This window comes from Myxine glutinosa, chromosome 6, assembly GCF_964187855.1.
Source record: "Myxine glutinosa chromosome 6, kmMyxGlut1.1, whole genome shotgun sequence".
In the NCBI taxonomy this organism is placed as follows: Eukaryota; Metazoa; Chordata; class Myxini; order Myxiniformes; family Myxinidae; genus Myxine; species Myxine glutinosa.
Genome location: NC_136266.1, coordinates 29,055,914 through 29,076,134, shown reverse-complemented (window position 1 = coordinate 29,076,134; position 20,221 = coordinate 29,055,914).

Genomic DNA, 20,221 nt, shown 5'->3' with positions numbered 1-20,221 from the left:
ACAGCGAGCTCCCTGAGAGGAAACATCATCATCACATTAAACAGCTGATATCACGAACAGTTGCGGACAATTTTACAGCATTTATAGGATGATTGACAGTTGGATTTCCCTTCACCACACAAAACATGTCAATTTTGAACGATAGGTGGACCAACGGATAGGTGGACAGGAATGTGACACACCGATGGACGAACTGGCGTGTGATTACATAGAAGATGTCATACATTGTAAAATCGGAAATAGTTGTCTCAACTCACCATTATGCTGCAGTTTGTATTCGCTTCAACAATAAAAACGTCTCCACCACGAAGTTTAAACGTATAAGCTTGTTACCAAGAGCAAAGTGAATAGTTTTACCCACTCGACACACACGAGCTCCACAAAACACGTCCGTTGCTGAGGCTCCTGTGACGCAACAATCACATTGTGTATTGCTGCTACCATGGCAACAACAGCGCAACGGTTTTGTGTATTGCTGCTACCATGGCAACAATAGCACAACGGCTTTGTGTATTGCTGCTACCATGGCAACAATAGCGCAACGGTTTTGTGTGGAATCACAAAGTGCAGATACCAATTCTTCATGGTTGTAAAATTAATTACCTGTAAAATTTCTTTATATTCTGGTTCATGAACATTATTGTGCTCATCAGTGTAAAAAGAGGAACATCTGGAGCCTGGAGGAGGGTGGAGAGTTGTCAAGGGAGACGAGGGAGGAGCAAGTGCTGTGGGTTCGGTGTGTTGAAGGTCGGCAAGGTTGCCATTGTTAACCAGAGTTTCAAGGAATGACATGACGTCACCTGTGATGATGACTCGGTTACAAAACTGGGACATTACTAAGGCATTGGAATCTCCCCCTATGAAGCTGAGCATCTCGGCTTATCACTTCACCATCGCAGACAGGGTGGTGGTCTCTCTGTGTTCGACCACCTCTTTCTAGTCTTGAACCCTCCTTTCGTTCTTAACTTTCCCCTCTACCTCCCCCCCCCCCTCCAACCTCCCCCCCCCCCCAACCTCCCCCCCCCCCCACTTCCAGGTTTCTGTAGGGCTCACACGGTCCACTTGAACCTCCTTCTGGTGTACGACCAAATCCAGGGTCACTGCTCACCTCCACTCATTTGTTCCTCTTTTTTCCTGTCGAAACGGTCAGACATTGGAAGAGGGTACAAGTCACTTGCTAATAACCTTGTCAAATTCAATGAACAAAGACAGTTACCAAGAACATTGCAGTTGGACAGAATAGATGGTGGTTATGGTATTGAAGCTGCTATGGTTGCCAACGAGGCTAAGTGGCATCACACATGCATGCTCCGCTACAACAGTACAATGCTGCGAAGAGCAGAGAAAAGAACGATGCCAAGTGCAGCAGCTACGTCGAGTGGAAGTGGTGATACTCCATGCAAACGGACTAGATCATGGCCTGCTAACACAGAAACAATTGCAAGCGAGCCTTCCTGCTTCTTCTGTGGACATTTGGCTGGTAATGATGGCTTTCATGAGGCTTCAACATTTCAGATTGACCGCAATGTATGGGCAAGTGCAGCAGTTGTTGAGGATACTGAGCTATTGGCCAGGCTCAGTATGGGTGACATGGTGGCATTGGAAGCCAAATACCATACAAAGTGTTTGCTGGCCCTATACAATCGCGCAAGAAAGGTCAAGACAGATGCACAGCAAGGGACAGATCGCGAACGTGTAATTTCCGGAATCGCCTTTTAGTGGGGGGGCAAGTGGACACCTGTAGGATTTTCATGATGAGAAGGTGCCACCTATTTTAATTCATTATCTAGGTACCAAAGTACATGAAAATGCATGTTGCCATTTTTGGAAGTGTGGCAGACGGCAGCCATCTTGGATTTCAAAATGGCCGATGTTTTGCCACTATTTTTCGCTTGGTTAGATTCAATGAAAGTATTTTACCTCAATTTTGAAAGCAAAATGACAGGTTTTCATTGTTGTTAACACTTCAAAATCAATGTAAGTAATATTTTTGTTCAAATTACATACGTTATCACCCATCTTGAAATTCAAAATGGCCGCCAAAAAGTAAAAAATTGCATTAAAATTTAAGGGCCATGGTCCGATCAACAGCTTCATCCTAACATTGACCCCCGGATTTAACCGGACGTGGTATAAATTTTGATATGAGAAGAAAGCTGCTATTCTTCTCATTGACCCTGTGAAATCGTCGGGCTACAAGATGTTTAGTTTGGATTTTGGACGCCAAAACTTGCTTACTATTGGTCAACCAATTAGTTGAACCACAGTATTCTATGGGGCTTGCAAATGCACATTTTTAGCTCTCTTGTCAAAACGATTGAAATACCAGAAATGAAACTTCACAGGTGGGGTGGAGGGTCAAAGCCATTCAATCAATGTGAAAACTATCCATGGAAATCTCCACGCATGGCTGGCGGACTTCCTCTCTGGTCGTAGTCAACGTGTGGCCCTGAATGGGTTTCTCTCATCTCCTCTTCCTGTTCAGGCTGGAGTTCCCCAAGGTAGTGTTCTGGGCCCTGTGCTTTTTCTGGTCTTCATCAATGATCTCTCTGACTCTCTTGAAAATCCTCTCTATCTCTTTGCTGACGACTCTTCTCTCTGTCGCTCCATTCCTCATCCCTCAGACCGGCAGTCTGCAGCCTCCTCACTCTCTGCAGACCTGGACAAAATCACAGACTGGGCAAACAAATGGAACATGTCTTTCAATCCTGATAAATCTCACACTCTTACGCTGTCTCTCCGAAAAGACCGACTGGACAACCCTCCCATCTACTTTCTGAATAATCCTCTCCAAGAAGTTCTGTCACTCAAGCTTTTGGGTCTCACTATTTGCCATGATCTTTCCTGGGAAAACCACATTTCAAATCTGGCCTCCAAAGCCAGTCGCCGACTGGGCATCCTCCGTCGTGCGAAGTCCTTCCTTGGCACACCTGAGCTCCTCACCACATACAAGGCTTTCATCCGCAGCTCTATGGAATACTGCTCTCCCTTCTGGTCTGTTGCTCCTGCCTCACACCCAGCTCGTCTTCACGCTGTTGAAACCAAAGCGTTCAGAATCATTGGAATCTACCGCGATGAAGCTAACTCCAAGGGCCTTTCACTCACTCACCGCAGACAGGTTGGTGGTCTTTCCGTCTTCTACCGACTCCTCTCTGACCTTGCCACCCCAGCTCTCTCTGGGCTCTGTCCCCCAAATATTCCTACAGGTCGCACAAGATCTGCCTGCAACCCTCTTATGGTTAAACTGCCAAAATCAAGACTTTCTGCTCACCTTCACTCCTTCATTCCTCTTTTCTCCTGCCTGTGGAACAAACTCCCTCACTCTCTTCAATCCCACTCCACCCTCCAGGTCTTTAAAACAGCTGTTCACAACCATCTCTTATCCTCCCCCATCCAAAACCTTGATCTTTTCTACCCCCGCTAATTTCGGTCCCCTTGTGTTTTATACCTCTCTCCCCCCCCCCTGCCCCCCTTCCCACGCCTCCTGCCCCCAAGCCCTCTCCCTCCCACACTTCTCCCTGCTCTCAAATGTTGTGGTTGTGTGCTTCCCCTTCTCTCCCCATCTTGTCTTCCGCTCCCTGTTTTTGTATATTTTGTTTGTCTGGTTGATTTGTTTGTGAAATAAATATTAGCTCTTCCACGAGCCTCGATTCAATTTCCAAAAAAAAAAAAAACTGCATGTGATGAAATCGGACCATCCCCCTTTAAATATTGTGGTAACACGTGTTATCTAAAAACGATACCTAACGGTATTTTTCTCAAACTTTTTTTGCACAGTTAGACACTCACCTGAGCAACTGGTACTCAGATACACACCTTAGCTCGTACATAAAACGATAAACACAGTCACTTCTATGGACTTAATTTGTAGACTTTATCTCCACAAGCTACAATATTTAAATATCCATTTCAGAGGATAACAAATTTATGAGGTGCAGCATCATGCGCTCGCAGTACCAGCACACACCCCACATACCCCAGACACAATAGCCACACCCACATCTACCATACACACCTTGCAACTGCATGTCCAACAAATGCAGTCTTAACCATGTAGAATGGAACTACATGAACTTGTTGCAAGTTTGCTACTTCCATCGCCGTATTAACATCATCATCATCACTGTTCTCTTCATTGTCAGAGTCAACTTCGGGGTTAGAAGGAGCATTGTCGCATCGTTCTTCCCCTTCACAGCATGTACAAAATTCTGTGCAAAACAGTCCATTCTTTTTACACTTGCATTGGTGACTGGAACACCGGGTCCGACCACATCCGCATTTCACTAACTGTGTGACTGTGTGTGACTGACTGGAGCTGGAGGCAAATGTGTCCTCACTGGTATGAAAATTCCATCTACCGAGTTCCAGCCATAGTTCTCTGGGGATGGTATTTCAGGGAATGCAACAATGTCGTTATACCACATCATGGCTTGATAATGTGCTCTGGCAATGGCATGTGTGAGTGCAGCTTTAGTTGGGGGAAGATTCTCTCCTTGGGCTTGTTTCCACTTAAAGAGCCACCATCTTGCATCTGCGACGTTTGTTATTTTTGTTGTTCTAGGAAGATAGAGCTAACATACTGTCGCGTGACTACCCTTGGTGAACACCGTAGGGTAACACGGATGACCGATTGCGAGACTTTACACTCCCGAGGCGAAAACTCAATGGCGGATTCAAGCTCAACACAAAGTTAAACGCGCGGGAGGCCAGACGCAACGAGCTCCACAGCCTTATCTATTAAAATGAAACACCCAGGAAACTGCGTTCAAATATGTACAGAAAATAATATAAGGATTTATTATTGAAAAGTAATAACAGTGAAAAAAACACGCGCCGGTAATACTAATAACTAAATCGGGACGTCCCCACACGACTGATATCAAACACAAAACGAGGGAGATTAATTACGAAAAGAACACGTCACGTCGTTCAAAATGTACGCGGATTCGGGCTTATCTGGTCTTTCGTCGTCTTTGTGGCTGCCGTCCAACACCGCTCCTTTCGGCCCGATCGCACACCTCGCTCCAAGTTCCACGGCCCTCTGCGTCCGCCTCCAAGCGCCACCAGGCCTCGTCGGTCCAACGGCCCACACACACCACGAGCTCCTTTGCTCCAACGGTCCACCGCAGGGCTGCACGAAGCAACCAAAACCAAGTGCCAACTGCCAACTGCAACGAGCTGTGGTCACGAATGTTCAACGAACCGTGTCCTGTGCCAACTCCGACGAACTGTGCAACGAACCGTGTCCTGTGCCAACTGCCACGAACTCTGGTACGGAACTGTAACAACGAACTCTGCGACTCAACTCTCTCAACTCTGGACTCCACTCGAACTCCCACTCGAACTCCCACTCGCACTCCCACTCGAACTCCCACTCGAACTCCCACTCGAACTCCCACTCGCACTCCCACTCGAACTCCCACTCGAACTGCCGAAATGGCGTCCGACCGTCGCCTATATTGGTGGCCGATGACGTCACATTGGCGCGCTCCTCAGCCAATCATAGCCTCCCAACTCGCCCAGGTCACGCCCTCTGCGGCATGCGACTCCTGACATCTCCCGTCCGTGACCCCGCGGTCCTGGTGTAACACGTGCCAGCGAGGTTGGTAGGCCTTTGAGGTGCGCAGGCGAGGTTTGTAGGCCTTGGAGGTGTAAACGGTGGCGGTGTATTGTGGCGGTGTTCTTGGCCTGGTGGTGCCCATTTATTACGAAGTCAATGTCAGGGAAAGGGAATTATTTAATGTTGCACTAAGGACCTAACTAATGTTTATGTGGTTTGCAGTGCCATAAAGGACAAAGGTTTGATTACTAGGTGATACTCACAGGGGCGTTACCTTTAATCCCTCACTATTTAACACTCGAATCTCCAGGTAGATCCACACTCATACATCTTACCCCGACAACCGCCTGAACATCAATAACTTATTACATGTAGAGTCCCTGTCACGACAGCCGAATACCTACCTATTCAGATCTACCTAGCTCTAGATGTTGCATTACCAAATTCATAACACAGCCCCCCCCCTGGAACCGTAGCTCCTGCAAGGTTCACCGCAGGGCTACCATTCCAGCCTTAACACTTACTGTCACACACTTAATTAACCTATGAAATAAATCAGGAAGGGCTGTGGGAAGTGAGTCGGACTACCTACCTACACTTCCTTAACATGCTGAACCCCTTAACCATCATGCAAGTATGTACATCTTCTTCGTTGTTCCTGTGGAGGGAGGAAACAACAACACACAACACTAACTTAACCACAAAACTTAACCATCTTTCCAAAACTCAAAACTCTAACCTTTGTACATACCCCGGTCTACAGACCGCGTCCCCCGGTGGATGCCACAAGACTCAACCTTACCTGCGGGGCCATCCCCAATGCATCCCCCTAAATTTCCTCGGGCCCTGTCCAGATGTTACAGGTGAGTGACACGGCTCGGTGGATTTCGCCCACATTCATGCTACACAGACCCCTTAACCACTCATTCTCATTCCATAGGTCATCAAGGCATTGCAAAAATCAACAAAGCACTTATTCCCAATACACCCCCTGCAGGACCATGGCATTGATGTCATTCACGTGTGTGTGCATTCCTCAACTAGGCAGCGGGGAGGTACCGCACAAAAAGATGGTGGGGGCGCATCAGGCTGTGGTGCCCGCAGTCCCAAAAACAAGTCAACCGACTTACAAATTCATTGCCCCCCCCCCCCTTTACCTCTTGGCCCCGTGACAGCCCAACAGCCCCTTTCCGCCGTTACCTCGCCGGTGAGGGTCTCCACACACACCAGGCTCCTTTGCCTCCTGCTTTCGCGCAGCAACACGGGTCACCGGGGGACTTCCTCACCCCGCGGCGCCCAACCAGACCCTCCACCGACGAGCTCCAATTTCCAGTTACCACCGGCTGCCAGGGGTAATTGCCGCAGAGGGGGGCCCGCAGGCATCGCTCCTCAGAGCTTGCTCTGTACCTGCGGACACACACACCTTCCCCACCCATGGTCCCCAAAACACACTTCCTCCCCCGCTGCCATTCAATTCTCCACACAACTCAGCACAATTCAGTACAATTCATAGATGGTGTAAAAGGTGTTACAAGGCTTGCCATGGCCTGCTACATGTGAAATCCCCCCAGTTCACATTTAAACCATCACATCTTCCCAAAAGTACATTTCCAAAAGCACAATTATCATCCCTCATTATCTCCAATAATCATCACACACTCTCCAGGTTCCACTCTCACGACCACATCAAAACACCTAACCACAACACAAAAACATACGCCACCCACAAGACACTGTGGCTCCCATTCCATCCCCTCACCGGCCATGTCATCACTCTCACCCGCCTCCCAACTCCAAATTACATGTCCCCAATTTCCAAAGCAAATCCTGAAGCCTGGGACAGTACTCCTCAAAACACTCACCTCAAGTGCAGGTAGTTGCAGGTTGGTCAGGTCCAAGAGTGTCATCCACCCATACAATTCCCAAAATTTCACATTGGGCCTACCAAATACTTCCAAATTTCTCTTTTGTCCCCACTACACTGGCAGGTATGTGGATCCGCATCCAACGGTGATCATCACTACACAACTACCTGTGGCCACGACAGCTCTGCACCTCTACCGTGCAAGGGTCACCGGGACAAGGTGAGCAGTCAAAACGCCAACATGGCCCATGAGTGTCCATAAGGGTGCGACCCACCATCCATCCTTCGGCCCCCCTGCGAGGAACACAGCTGCAGCAGCCCCAGCTGGCCAATGTGGTGAGCACTTGCTGCCACAACACACACTACCGCACACACAACCTCGGCCCTGGGGGGCACGGTCGCAGTGCGTGGCATCCCTACAGCCACGTCCCCTGCACCTCCCCATCATCCCCCAGTCCGACTACAGAACTGCAGCCCCCCAGTGCTCACCCACACTTGACCACACCAAGGTCCAGTCAACAGCCATGCTCCACCAGGAGACCCACCCAGAAGACATGGTCCACACACCTCGGACACGCACAGCACCACGTTGACCCTCAGGCTACACAACTACATCCCCATCATCCCGCGTCCCAAATATCAGCACAGTTGCCCCCGCCACCAGTTGAAAGCTGTGTCTTGCTACCCTATTAATTTCATCACAGCCTCCAACACTTTGGTCTACACACCTGGATCAATAATGGCGTCACTGTACAGTGTCCACCATGGCATTTCAAAATCCACCCTTAAATTTCCATCTAACCCTAACACATTTTACTAACCTCACCAAAGAAAGATGCTTTGCCATACACATGCCAGCCGAGCATGGCCCATATGCTCGGCTCGTTCTAGTTTCCTGCACACTCTATTGCTATTGGCCCAGGCCGAGGTGGTGGTCCTCTGTCTGGCGCCTGTGGACCTACTGGGGGCCCCCTCCTTTCTGGACTGCGAAGCCTCTCAGGAGGTGGGGGCCCATATGGTTGCCGACAATTCCTCTGACTGTGCCCTCTTCTCCCACATCTAAAACAAGTCCCCAAGAACGGACCCCTCTGGTAGCCAGGCGGAGCCCCCCTTTCTTCCGGCCCAGCCCGATAAAAATCAGGCCGTCCCGATGGCCAACCTGGACCACCCTGTCGTGACTCGCTCCCTGCAAATTGTCCCCCCATCAAATTTGTCAGCTGGCGGCTGATTCCCCTTAACATTCGCCCGATGTCATCCTCTGGCTTTTCCCGATCCCGCACCTCGGTCTGCCGTACCGTCACAGGTGCCCTCTCCGATGCGCGGTTCGACCTTCTCAAAAAGGTCAGTCTCGCCGCGCATTCCGCTGCCCGGTGCACCGTGGGTGGGTCCTGTAACTCCACCAACGTCCGGACCTCAGGATCAGGGAGAGCCGCCATAAATTTTTCTATCGCCAGCTTGTCCCACGCCTGTGCTGGTAGGTCCCTGTATGCTATCCTCACAGACTGGTATATATCCTGGGCCAGCTCCTGCAACGTCTCATTAGGCTTTTGCCTGCGATGCAGCAGCTGTGCCCTGACCAGGTCGCACCTTGCGCCTGTCCCGTACCTGTTATTCAAGGCCTCACAAATGGCCTTGCTGGTCAATATTCCCTCTGGGACTACGTTCAACACGTCGGCGGCTGACCCACGCAGTGTCGCCACCAGATTCCCCATGCGCTCCCGCTCTCCCCAACCATTGAGCTGAGACACGCACTCAAATTGTGTCAGGAAAGCCTCGAGGCTCCCTGATCCGTCAAAATGTACGAGGGGGATTGTTTTTCCAGAGACTCTATTCCCCGATTCCTCTCTGTCCAAATCCAGTCCGGGGCCAAAACACCCCCCCAACTGGGTATTCCGTTTCGGAGCCTCTGGTGTCCAAATGTGGCTCGTGGTGAGGGTCTCCTGGGTCACCTTAATCTGGTCCTGAAAATGTTTAACCGACCTACTCACCTCTTCCTTCAGGCTCTCTTGAACCCGACCAACCTCCTTCTTGATGGTATTGTCCCAGATCTCCAGTCGCTCCTGCATAAAATCACTCACCCTTTCATTATCCATTAGTGGCCCCCACAGGCCTTTCTCAATTAACCCTTGCTCCTGCTCTTTTATGCGGGTTTCCAACCCCCTCACCTCCTCGGCCAATTTGCCCCCCTGCCGGTTGAGCAGTCCCCATTCCTCACTCTGCTGTAGCATTCTGGCATCCACCCGGCCCCGATAGCCTTCCAGGTCCCCATTTGCTTTATCAATTCGAGCATTTGTGGCACCAATCTGACCCTCCAACTTTTCCCCCATTTGGACAGCCTGCGTCACGCCCTCCTCTATTTTTGACATTAATTCTTCCCGTTTCAATTCAATTTCCACCCCTATGGCTTTTTCCATCTCCCCCATTTGAGTTTCTACTTTACCCTCAAATTTCCCCAGTCTGTCCGTAATTTGGTTTTGCACTCTCCCTTCTATGCCATCAATTCGTTCCCCCAGCTGCTGTGCCATTTCCCCAATTTTTCCTTCCAATTGTTCATTCCTTTCCTTTATTTCATTCCTCCATTCCTTCCCCTGGGACTCCATTTTATTTTCCAACCCACTTTTCATTTGTCCCATTTGTTCCTCCAATCGATCACTCATTCCCTTCATTCCTTCCCTCCATTCCTTCCCCTGTGACTCCATTTTTCGAAGCAATTGACCCAACATCTGGTCGGTTGTCGGGGCCGTTCCTACTGCTCCCGACTCCCCGGTGGGGGAGGGGGATAAGTTGGTGCTCGGGACGGGGGAGGTTCCAAGGCTCACCTCGACATCTAATTCCCCTATTTCCGGCTCACTCCCAACGCTGACGGAGGCCTCGCTGCGTACTTCCATCTCGTCGACCTCCGACATCCGCTTTTCGGAAGGTCGTTCCCCGCGCGCGTATTTATTTTAATAATTCCTGAAACAATTTAAATTTGACGAAGACACGATATCGCGCTCCGTTTGCCCGATTGATTATTAAATTTCTCCGCCTCGACTATAAAAATTTTGCGTTCGAACGTCGGGCGCAATGTACGCCCGACCGTGTCGATGTCTCCCCGCGGACAAAAAAATTTGTCCGACCGTGTCGATGTCTCGCCGCGGACAAAAAAATTTGTCCGACGGGTTCAAATCCTACACTCCTGACACCACTTGTCGCGTGACTACCCTTGGTGAACACCGTAGGGTAACACGGATGACCGATTGCGAGACTTTACACTCCCGAGGCGAAAACTCAATGGCGGATTCAAGCTCAACACAAAGTTAAACGCGCGGGAGGCCAGACGCAACGAGCTCCACAGCCTTATCTATTAAAATGAAACACCCAGGAAACTGCGTTCAAATATGTACAGAAAATAATATAAGGATTTATTATTGAAAAGTAATAACAGTGAAAAAAACACGCGCCGGTAATACTAATAACTAAATCGGGACGTCCCCACACGACTGATATCAAACACAAAACGAGGGAGATTAATTACGAAAAGAACACGTCACGTCGTTCAAAATGTACGCGGATTCGGGCTTATCTGGTCTTTCGTCGTCTTTGTGGCTGCCGTCCAACACCGCTCCTTTCGGCCCGATCGCACACCTCGCTCCAAGTTCCACGGCCCTCTGCGTCCGCCTCCAAGCGCCACCAGGCCTCGTCGGTCCAACGGCCCACACACACCACGAGCTCCTTTGCTCCAACGGTCCACCGCAGGGCTGCACGAAGCAACCAAAACCAAGTGCCAACTGCCAACTGCAACGAGCTGTGGTCACGAATGTTCAACGAACCGTGTCCTGTGCCAACTCCGACGAACTGTGCAACGAACCGTGTCCTGTGCCAACTGCCACGAACTCTGGTACGGAACTGTAACAACGAACTCTGCGACTCAACTCTCTCAACTCTGGACTCCACTCGAACTCCCACTCGAACTCCCACTCGAACTCCCACTCGAACTCCCACTCGCACTCCCACTCGAACTCCCACTCGAACTCCCACTCCCACTCGCACTCCCACTCGAACTCCCACTCGAACTGCCGAAATGGCGTCCGACCGTCGCCTATATTGGTGGCCGATGACGTCACATTGGCGCGCTCCTCAGCCAATCATAGCCTCCCAACTCGCCCAGGTCACGCCCTCTGCGGCATGCGACTCCTGACATCTCCCGTCCGTGACCCCGCGGTCCTGGTGTAACACGTGCCAGCGAGGTTGGTAGGCCTTTGAGGTGCGCAGGCGAGGTTTGTAGGCCTTGGAGGTGTAAACGGTGGCGGTGTATTGTGGCGGTGTTCTTGGCCTGGTGGTGCCCATTTATTACGAAGTCAATGTCAGGGAAAGGGAATTATTTAATGTTGCACTAAGGACCTAACTAATGTTTATGTGGTTTGCAGTGCCATAAAGGACAAAGGTTTGATTACTAGGTGATACTCACAGGGGCGTTACCTTTAATCCCTCACTATTTAACACTCGAATCTCCAGGTAGATCCACACTCATACATCTTACCCCGACAACCGCCTGAACATCAATAACTTATTACATGTAGAGTCCCTGTCACGACAGCCGAATACCTACCTATTCAGATCTACCTAGCTCTAGATGTTGCATTACCAAATTCATAACAATACGTAAGCTTCAACAGCAGCACTTGTTTCTTCTGAGACAGTGCCTGTCGCACCAAGTTGGGACAATGCTACAACGATGTCATGGTTGACATCCAAATGATCTCAAACCTTTGCTGAAGTGTTCTAATCCTTAACTGTAAAAAGGAAGACTCCACTTTTGCTGGGTTTAATAGGTTTATTAAACTTTAAGGGGAAGGGCAGAATGTACTGACTCAAGATAATCACTATACTAAGACATGAACTGCACTTTGACGAAACATCTTTTCCCTGCCGGTCGTGGCACTCCAATCCTGGTTCTGAGCAGATCTTCCTCCGTCCTTCGCTCTTGTCCAGCGCAGCTCTCTCTTCTCCAAGTCCCATTTACCTTATATTATCAATGTTCACTTCCATATATGGTATTAAAGCGCGGCGTTACGCGCGCTGCTTGTGAGCAAGGAGGAAGCGGACAAGCGGTAACATATAAACGTCTTTATTGTAAGACTACACTGTAACACTCAACTCCTCCGGGCTGGTCGCCCGGGGTATATCATGAGGCCACGCCTACCCCTCGGGCGTGGCCACCGCCCACTCGGTGCGTGGAATGATGTCACCACGCCAGTGGGCTTTTGTGTCCGCCACACGCGCCCCCCCAGAATTCCCGCGCACCTGGAGGGCCAGTTTGCGGGGCAGACGAATGACCCGGCCGAAGCGCCCCCTGGCGATCGGCGGCGTCCGGGGTGCAGGGATACCAGGTGGGATGCCCCTGGCTGCCCCTGGGATGGGTGCAGGACCGGGGGGCGCCGTGGCGGCGGGGCTGGGCGGTGCCGGGGGTCCGCCCGCAGGAGGGCGGCCCCGACGTGGGGGTCGGGCCACTGGCGGTGGATGGTCCACATCGAGGTGGGCCGGCTTGAGGCGGTCTACCGAAACGCGGTCAGGAGTACCGCCGATGTCCAGGGTGAAGTGCTTCGCCCCGGTCTCCAGCACGCGGAAAGGCCCGTCATACGGGGGCCGCAGTGGTGTCCGATGGGCATCGTGGCGGACGAAGACGTACTCCGCCGTGCGAAGCTCCGGGGCGACGTGCGTCGGTGGGTGCCCGTGGCATGCCGTTGGCACCGGGGCGAACCTCTGGGCGGTCTCTTGCAGAGCGGAGCGCTGCTGTGCCGCGGACCATGGTGCCGTGGAGTCGGGGAGGAACTCGCCCGGCACCCGCAGCGGTTGCCCGAAGACCAACTCCGCCGCGGATGCGCGCAGGTCCTCCTTGGGCGCCGTCCGGAGGCCCAGCAGGACCCAGGGGAGCCTGTCGACCCAGCCGCCGTCGCGGAGGGTGGCCCGGAGCGCGGCCTTCAATGAGCGGTGAAATCGCTCACACAGGCCGTTAGCCTGGGGGTGGTAGGCCGTGGTTCGGTGCAGCCGGACCCCGAGCCCCTGCGCAACCGCCCCCCAGAGCTCCGAGGTGAACTGGGGGCCGCGGTCGGATGAGATGTCTGAGGGGGCGCCGAACCGGGCGACCCAGGTGGCGATGAAAGCCTGCGCGACATCGGCCGCCATTGTCGACGCCAAGGGCACGGCCTCCGGCCACCGGGTGGTGCGGTCCACCATGGTGAGGACGTAGGTGAAACCCCGCGAGGGGGGCAGAGGTCCCACCAGGTCCACGTGGACGTGGTCAAACCGGCGTTCCGGCACCGTGAACGGGGCCAACGGGGCCTGGGTGTGCCGGTGCACCTTGGCGCGCTGGCACGCGAGGCACGTCCTGGCCCAGCCGCGGACGGCCTTCCGGAGGCCATGCCAGACGAACTTGTCGGCGATCAGCCTTTGGGAGGCCCTCGCGCCCGGGTGGGACAGGCCGTGGATGGCGTCAAACACCTGGCGCTGCCAGCCCGCGGGCACAATGGGGCGAGGACGCCCGAGGGAGACGTCGCACAAGAGAGCCGCGCCCGCGCCGTCGAACGGCACCTCGGTGACGCGGAGGCCCGTGACGGCGGTCCGCAAGGCCTGGACGTCGGGGTCAGCGGCCTGGTCCGCTGCCATCCGGGCATAGTCGATGCCGAGGTGGACTGTGTGGGCGACGGCCCGGGAAAGGCAATCCGCCACCGGGTTGTCCTTCCCCGCGACGTGCTGGATGTCCGTCGTGTACTCGGACACGGCCGAGAGGTGACGCTGCTGCCGGGCCGACCACGGCTCGGTGACCTTGCCCATCGCGAAGATCAGCGGCTTGTGGTCGACGAAGGCAGTGAACGCCCGGCCCTCGAGCAGATGGCGGAAGTGCCTGACCGCCAAGTGAAGTCCGAGCAACTCGCGGTCGAAGGTACTGTAACGGCGTTCGGGCGGGCGAAGCTGCCGGCTAAAGAACGCCAGCGGTTGCCAAGCTCCACGCACCCATTGCTCGTGCACCGCGCCCACCGCGTAGTCTGAGGCATCGGTGGTGAGGGCGATCGGTGCATCGGGCGCCGGGTGCGCGAGCATGGTGGCGTTAGCCAAGGCGAGCTTCGCGCCCGTGAACGCCGTGTCCATCTGCTCGGTCCAGGTAACGTCGCCTTTGCCCGGCTTACCTCGGAGAGCTTCGTGCAGGGGGCGCAGGAGCTGGGCGATACGGGGCAGGAACCGATGGTAAAAGTTCACCATGCCCAGGAACTCCTGCAGCCCTCTGATCGTGCGGGGGCGCGGAAACCCCTTCACCGCCTCCACCTTGGCCGGCAGGGGGACGGCGCCGTGCCTGGTGACACGGTGCCCCAGAAAATCGATTGTGGCGGCGCCGAACCGGCACTTTGCGGGGTTCACAATCAGGCCATGCTGGCCCAGGCGTTCGAAGAGCGTGCGGAGGTGGCGTAGGTGCTCTTCGCGGGACGCGCTGGCGACGAGGATATCGTCCAGGTAGACGTAGACAAAATCCAAGTCGCGCAGGACGCTGTCCATCAGTCGCTGGAACGCCTGAGCCGCATTCTTCAGACCGAAGGGCATGCGCAGGAACTCGAAGAGTCCGAATGGCGTGATGACCGCCGTCTTCGGGACGTCCTCCGGCCTGACGGGGACCTGATGGTAGCCGCGTATGAGGTCCACCTTCGAGAAGAAGGACCTGCCCGCCAAACGGGCGGAAAAGTCCTGAATGTGGGGGACGGGGTAGCGGTCGGGAGTCGTGGCGTCATTGAGACGGCGATAGTCCCCGCATGGTCGCCATCCCCCGCCGGGCTTCGGCACGATGTGCAGCGGCGACGCCCAAGCGCTCTCTGAGCGCCGAACGATGCCGAGTCGCTCCAGGGTAGCGAACTCCGCTTTTGCCACCGCCAGCTTCGTCGGCTCGAGGCGGCGTGCCCGGGCGTAGACCGGTGGCCCGACGGTGGGGATGTGATGGGCCACCCCGTGCTTGACGGCCCCCGCCGAGAAGGTGGGCCGCGTGAGGGCCGGGAAGCCGGCGAGGAGGCGGGTGAATGCGTCCGCTGCCGGAAGCGTACAGACCAACGTGGCCGGAACCGAATCGTTCGGCAAGCCGCTTGGCAAGCCGCTCGTTGAGCTGGGCAACGCACATGCGAGCGAGCTGAACGTCTCGGCCTGGACAAGCCGTCTGCGCTTGACGTCGACCAGGAGCCCATTAGCGCACAGGAAGTCCGCGCCAAGCAGTGCCATGGGCACGTCGGCGGTGACGAACGTCCATCGGAAAACCTGCCCTCCAAACCGCAGAGAGAGGCAGCGTTTTCCGTACGTACGGATGGGCGTCCCGTTCGCGGCAAGCAGCGCGGGGCCCCCACCCGCGGCGTGCTTGTCTGACGTGCCGGCGGGAATGACACTCACCTGTGCTCCCGTGTCGCACAGGTAACGGCGCCCGGAGAAGGTGTCCGTTATGAACAGCAGGCTGCTCGAACGGCCGGCGCTCATCGCCACAATTGAGCGCCGGCCCGGGCGTTTCCCGACCCGTTGAAGGAGCACGGCGGATGACACCGCCGAGCTTCGTGGCCGAACTTGGCGTGGAACCAGCACCAGGTGGTGGAGCTGGAGGAGTGCGGCTGGCTCCGCCAGGCCGGTGGAGTCGACGGGTTTCCCCGCGGTGGCGGTTTTCGCCGCGGCGGTGGGCGGGGCGTGGCGGCGTTCACGAGGTGCGTATCAGCATGCTGCTGAACCACAGCGTGCTGTAGAAGATGATGCTGTGGAACATCAGCGTGCTGTAGAAGATGATGCTGTGGAACATCAGCGTGCTGTAGAAGATGATGCTGTGGAACATCAGCGTGCTGTAGAAGATGATGCTGTGGAACATCAGCGTGCTGTAGAAGATGATGCTGTGGAACATCAGCGTGCTGTAGAAGATGATGCTGTGGAACATCAGCGTCGAAGGCCGTGACGGCCACGCCAACGCTCGCCCGCGTGTCCGAAGCGGCGAAGTACTTGTCCGCCTCGGCCGCCAATGCTCGGGGTTCCGTTAGCCCGGTCCCGGCCAACGCGAGGCGAACCTGCGCTGGAAGTTGGCGACGGAAAAGCGCCCGGAATAGCGAACCGGGGGCTTCGTCGCCCAACAGTGACAGCATATGGTCCATTCGGACCGACGGGCGCGTCTCACCGAGCTCGGGGAGATCCAGGAGGCGGTCGGCCCGTGCGTCGTCCGTGAGGCTGAACGTGGCTAGGAGTAGCCGCTTGAGTGCCTCGTACTTGTGGCCGTCCGGTGGGTGGCGAAGGACGGACACAACTCGAGCGGCCGTGCCGGGCCCGAGGGAGGCGACGACGTGGCAGTAGCGCGTGTCATCGCCGGTGAGGTGCCGAAGCTGAAATTGGGCTTCGGCCTGGACGAACCAGACTTCGGCCTGAGCCTCCCAAAATTCCGGAAGTTTGACGAAGGCGGCCATGGCGATGGCGTCGCGTGTGGAAGGATCGCTCCGGCAGATCCAACGTCGAGGGTCACCAGTAAAGCGCGGCGTTACGCGCGCTGCTTGTGAGCAAGGAGGAAGCGGACAAGCGGTAACATATAAACGTCTTTATTGTAAGACTACACTGTAACACTCAACTCCTCCGGGCTGGTCGCCCGGGGTATATCATTAGGCCACGCCTACCCCTCGGGCGTGGCCACCGCCCACTCGGTGCGTGGAATGATGTCACCACGCCAGTGGGCTTTTGTGTCCGCTCCGCCACAGTATGGAATTTAAGACTCCGAACAGACTCTCCCGGCTCAGACAGTGGAATAGTCTGGGTTCTATCTTGGAGAATTCTAAGGACCATTTCTTAGACAGCTGTCACAGTTAAAGTGATAAAACACCTTTTTATCTATCCTTTGTAGGTCACTCCTTCACCTGTGCATGCAAGCTCTTTCTCCTACAGATTCCATTTATACAAAACACATTTTTTGGAAAAAGAAATATATGAACACATATATTTTGGGTATTCTCCCACACCTTCCAGCATGTTATCTTGCCTTTGCCTGCAAACTTTCCGGTAATATCTGCCCCGGACAATGCATGGAATCCAGGAAGTGCTGCTGCTTTTGATGGCCCCAAAATTTTATATATTGGTCCAAGTTTGATTATTCTCTGGTTCTTTCCTGTACCAGTTACCATACTAGTGTCTGCTGCAAGATTTGGATAGCGCCTTATAGCCAGAATCAAGACATCCGTATCAGAATAGATTCTCAATGAGGTCGTGCCGTTGTTGGTGGCATCAACAGCATGTAGCATGAGCTTGGTATCTGCCTCTTCTTGGGAACTACTTCATAAGTCAACGCTCCTATGTGAACTTTCTGCTCTGTCACACCATGCAACTACAACACGCTTTCTGTTCAAAGCAGCGTGCTGCAGAATCTTCTCTGCTAAATAAGCCGTCAACTCCATCCTTGGTCTTCACATGTGCAAGGAGATTCCACATACTGGTGTTAATTGATGTTGAGTCTGTTATGTGATAGGCCACAGCCTTGTTACCTGCTAGTCGCCTTTCACGTGTTGATGCTTTAAGGGAAATGACACCAAAATCATAGAATACTATTGAGGGAAAATATGTACAGACATTTTATGTTTATATATTTCAGTCTATTGTTACAACTTTGCCAATGGTTATAATGGATGATATAGGCCTATGGGTGATAAGCTTTCCACATTAATTCATTAGCTTCTCATAAAAGCCTTTCTTTAAACTTTTTGCTGATATATTTTCAAAGCTTTCTGGACATGTAAGCACAACTAAAAACAAGTACTATAACTTAAACTTACCTGAGTAACAATATATGCTGTGATCACTTTGCATGACAACACAGCAGAAACATCAATTTTCCTGTTCCGAGACAAATAGTCACGTGAAAAAGTAAGTTCACCCCATGTAAAGTTTTGACTTTTTCAACATATTTCAACATACATCTATTTGATCTTCATTTCAACAATATTGATAGATGAAGGTGATATAATATAACAAATATCATGAAACATTTACATTTTGTTGTCCATTATATAATTTAAATAAACATAAATGCAAATTTCGAATGTGGAAAAAGTAAGTGCACCCCTACATTTATCACTACTTCAAACACCTAAAATTAGAATCAGGTGCACCAGCTCAGGTGCAAATGATTTGAACATCGTTAGAGAGGATCTTGGAGGAACCTGTCTTATTTAAACCTCAGACATTTCGTTTGGTTTGCTCTTTGTTGTTGAAGTGTGTGGCGTCACCATGCCTAGATCATAAGAGCTCTCTGAGGCCTTCAGAAAGAAGGTTATAGATGCCTCCGAGTCTGGGAAGGGATTTAAAAAGATCTCCAAACAATTTGAAATCAATCATTCGACTGTCCGGAAGATCATCTACAAGTGGAGAAGATTCCAAACAACAGCCAACTTGTTCAGGCCAGGCCGCCTCAGCAAGTTCAGCCCGAGGGCAGACCGCAAGATGCTGAAAGAAGTCTCGAAGAACCCCCAGAATGTCATCACGGGACCTACAGGTAGCTCTTGCCACTGTTGATGTCAAAGTGCACGAGTCTGCCATTAGAAAGAGGCTGCACAAATTTGATCTACATGGGAGGTGTGCCAGGAGGAAACCTTTGCTGTCCAGAAAGAACATCAGGGCAAGACTAAAGTTTGCCAATGAACACTGAGGTAAAGATCAGCACTTCTGGAACAATGTGCTCTGGACAGATGAGTCAAAGGTAGAGCTATTTGGCCACAGTACCAGAAGACATGTTTGGCGAAAACCAAAGACAGCATTTGACCACGAGAACCTGATATCAACTGTAAAGCATGGTGGTGGAAATATTATGGTTTGGGGCAGCTTTGCTGCATCAGGGCCTGGGCAGCTCACCATCATAGAATCCACTATGAATTCTTCATTGTACCAGAGGGTGCTTGAGGATAATGTGAGGCCATCTGTCGGAAAGTTGAAGCTCAACCGAAGGTGGACCTTGCAACATGACAATGACCCCAAACATACCAGTAAATCCACCAAGGAATGGCTGAAAAGAAATAAATGGAGGGTTATGGAATTGCCAAGTCAAAGCCCGGATCTAAATCCAATCGAGATGTTGTGGGGGGATTTGAAACGAGCTGTGCATGCAAGAAACCCCTTAAACATCGCACAGCTGAAAGAATTCTGCATGGAGGAATGGGCAAAAATTTCTCCCAGTCGATGTCAGATACTGGTAGACAATTATAAGAAATGCCTACTTGAGGTTGTTTCTGCCAAAGGGGGCAATACCACCTTTTCGAGCAAAGGGTGTACTTACTTTTTCCACATGCGAAATTTGCATTGATGTTTATTTAAATTATACAATGGACTACAAAATGTAAATGTTTCATGATATTTGTTATGTTATATCACCTTTATCTATCAATATTGTTGAAATGAAGATCAAATAGCTGTATGTTGAAATATGTTGAAAAAGTCAAAACTTTACATGGGGTGTACTTACTTTTTCACGTGACTGTATGGAGAACATATCTAAATAGGTGGCAACTTCTCATCATGAAAGTCCTACGGCCCATTGTCTAGGACCACTTGTCCCCCCCGCTAACCCCCCCCCCCCCCCCCACTATTTGGTGAACTTGTGATGTACATTGAAGAAACTCACCTGGAATCAGGAACTGCACCAGTCTTTAAGCTTGCTGATCTGGCACATCTCTACATGTCAAGAAAGGAACAGTTGGGAGTTGCACACGACAAAAGAGTAAATACCACACGACTGAAGCAAAGACTCTTGGCCCAGTTCCCAGACCTGCTTGTTCAGA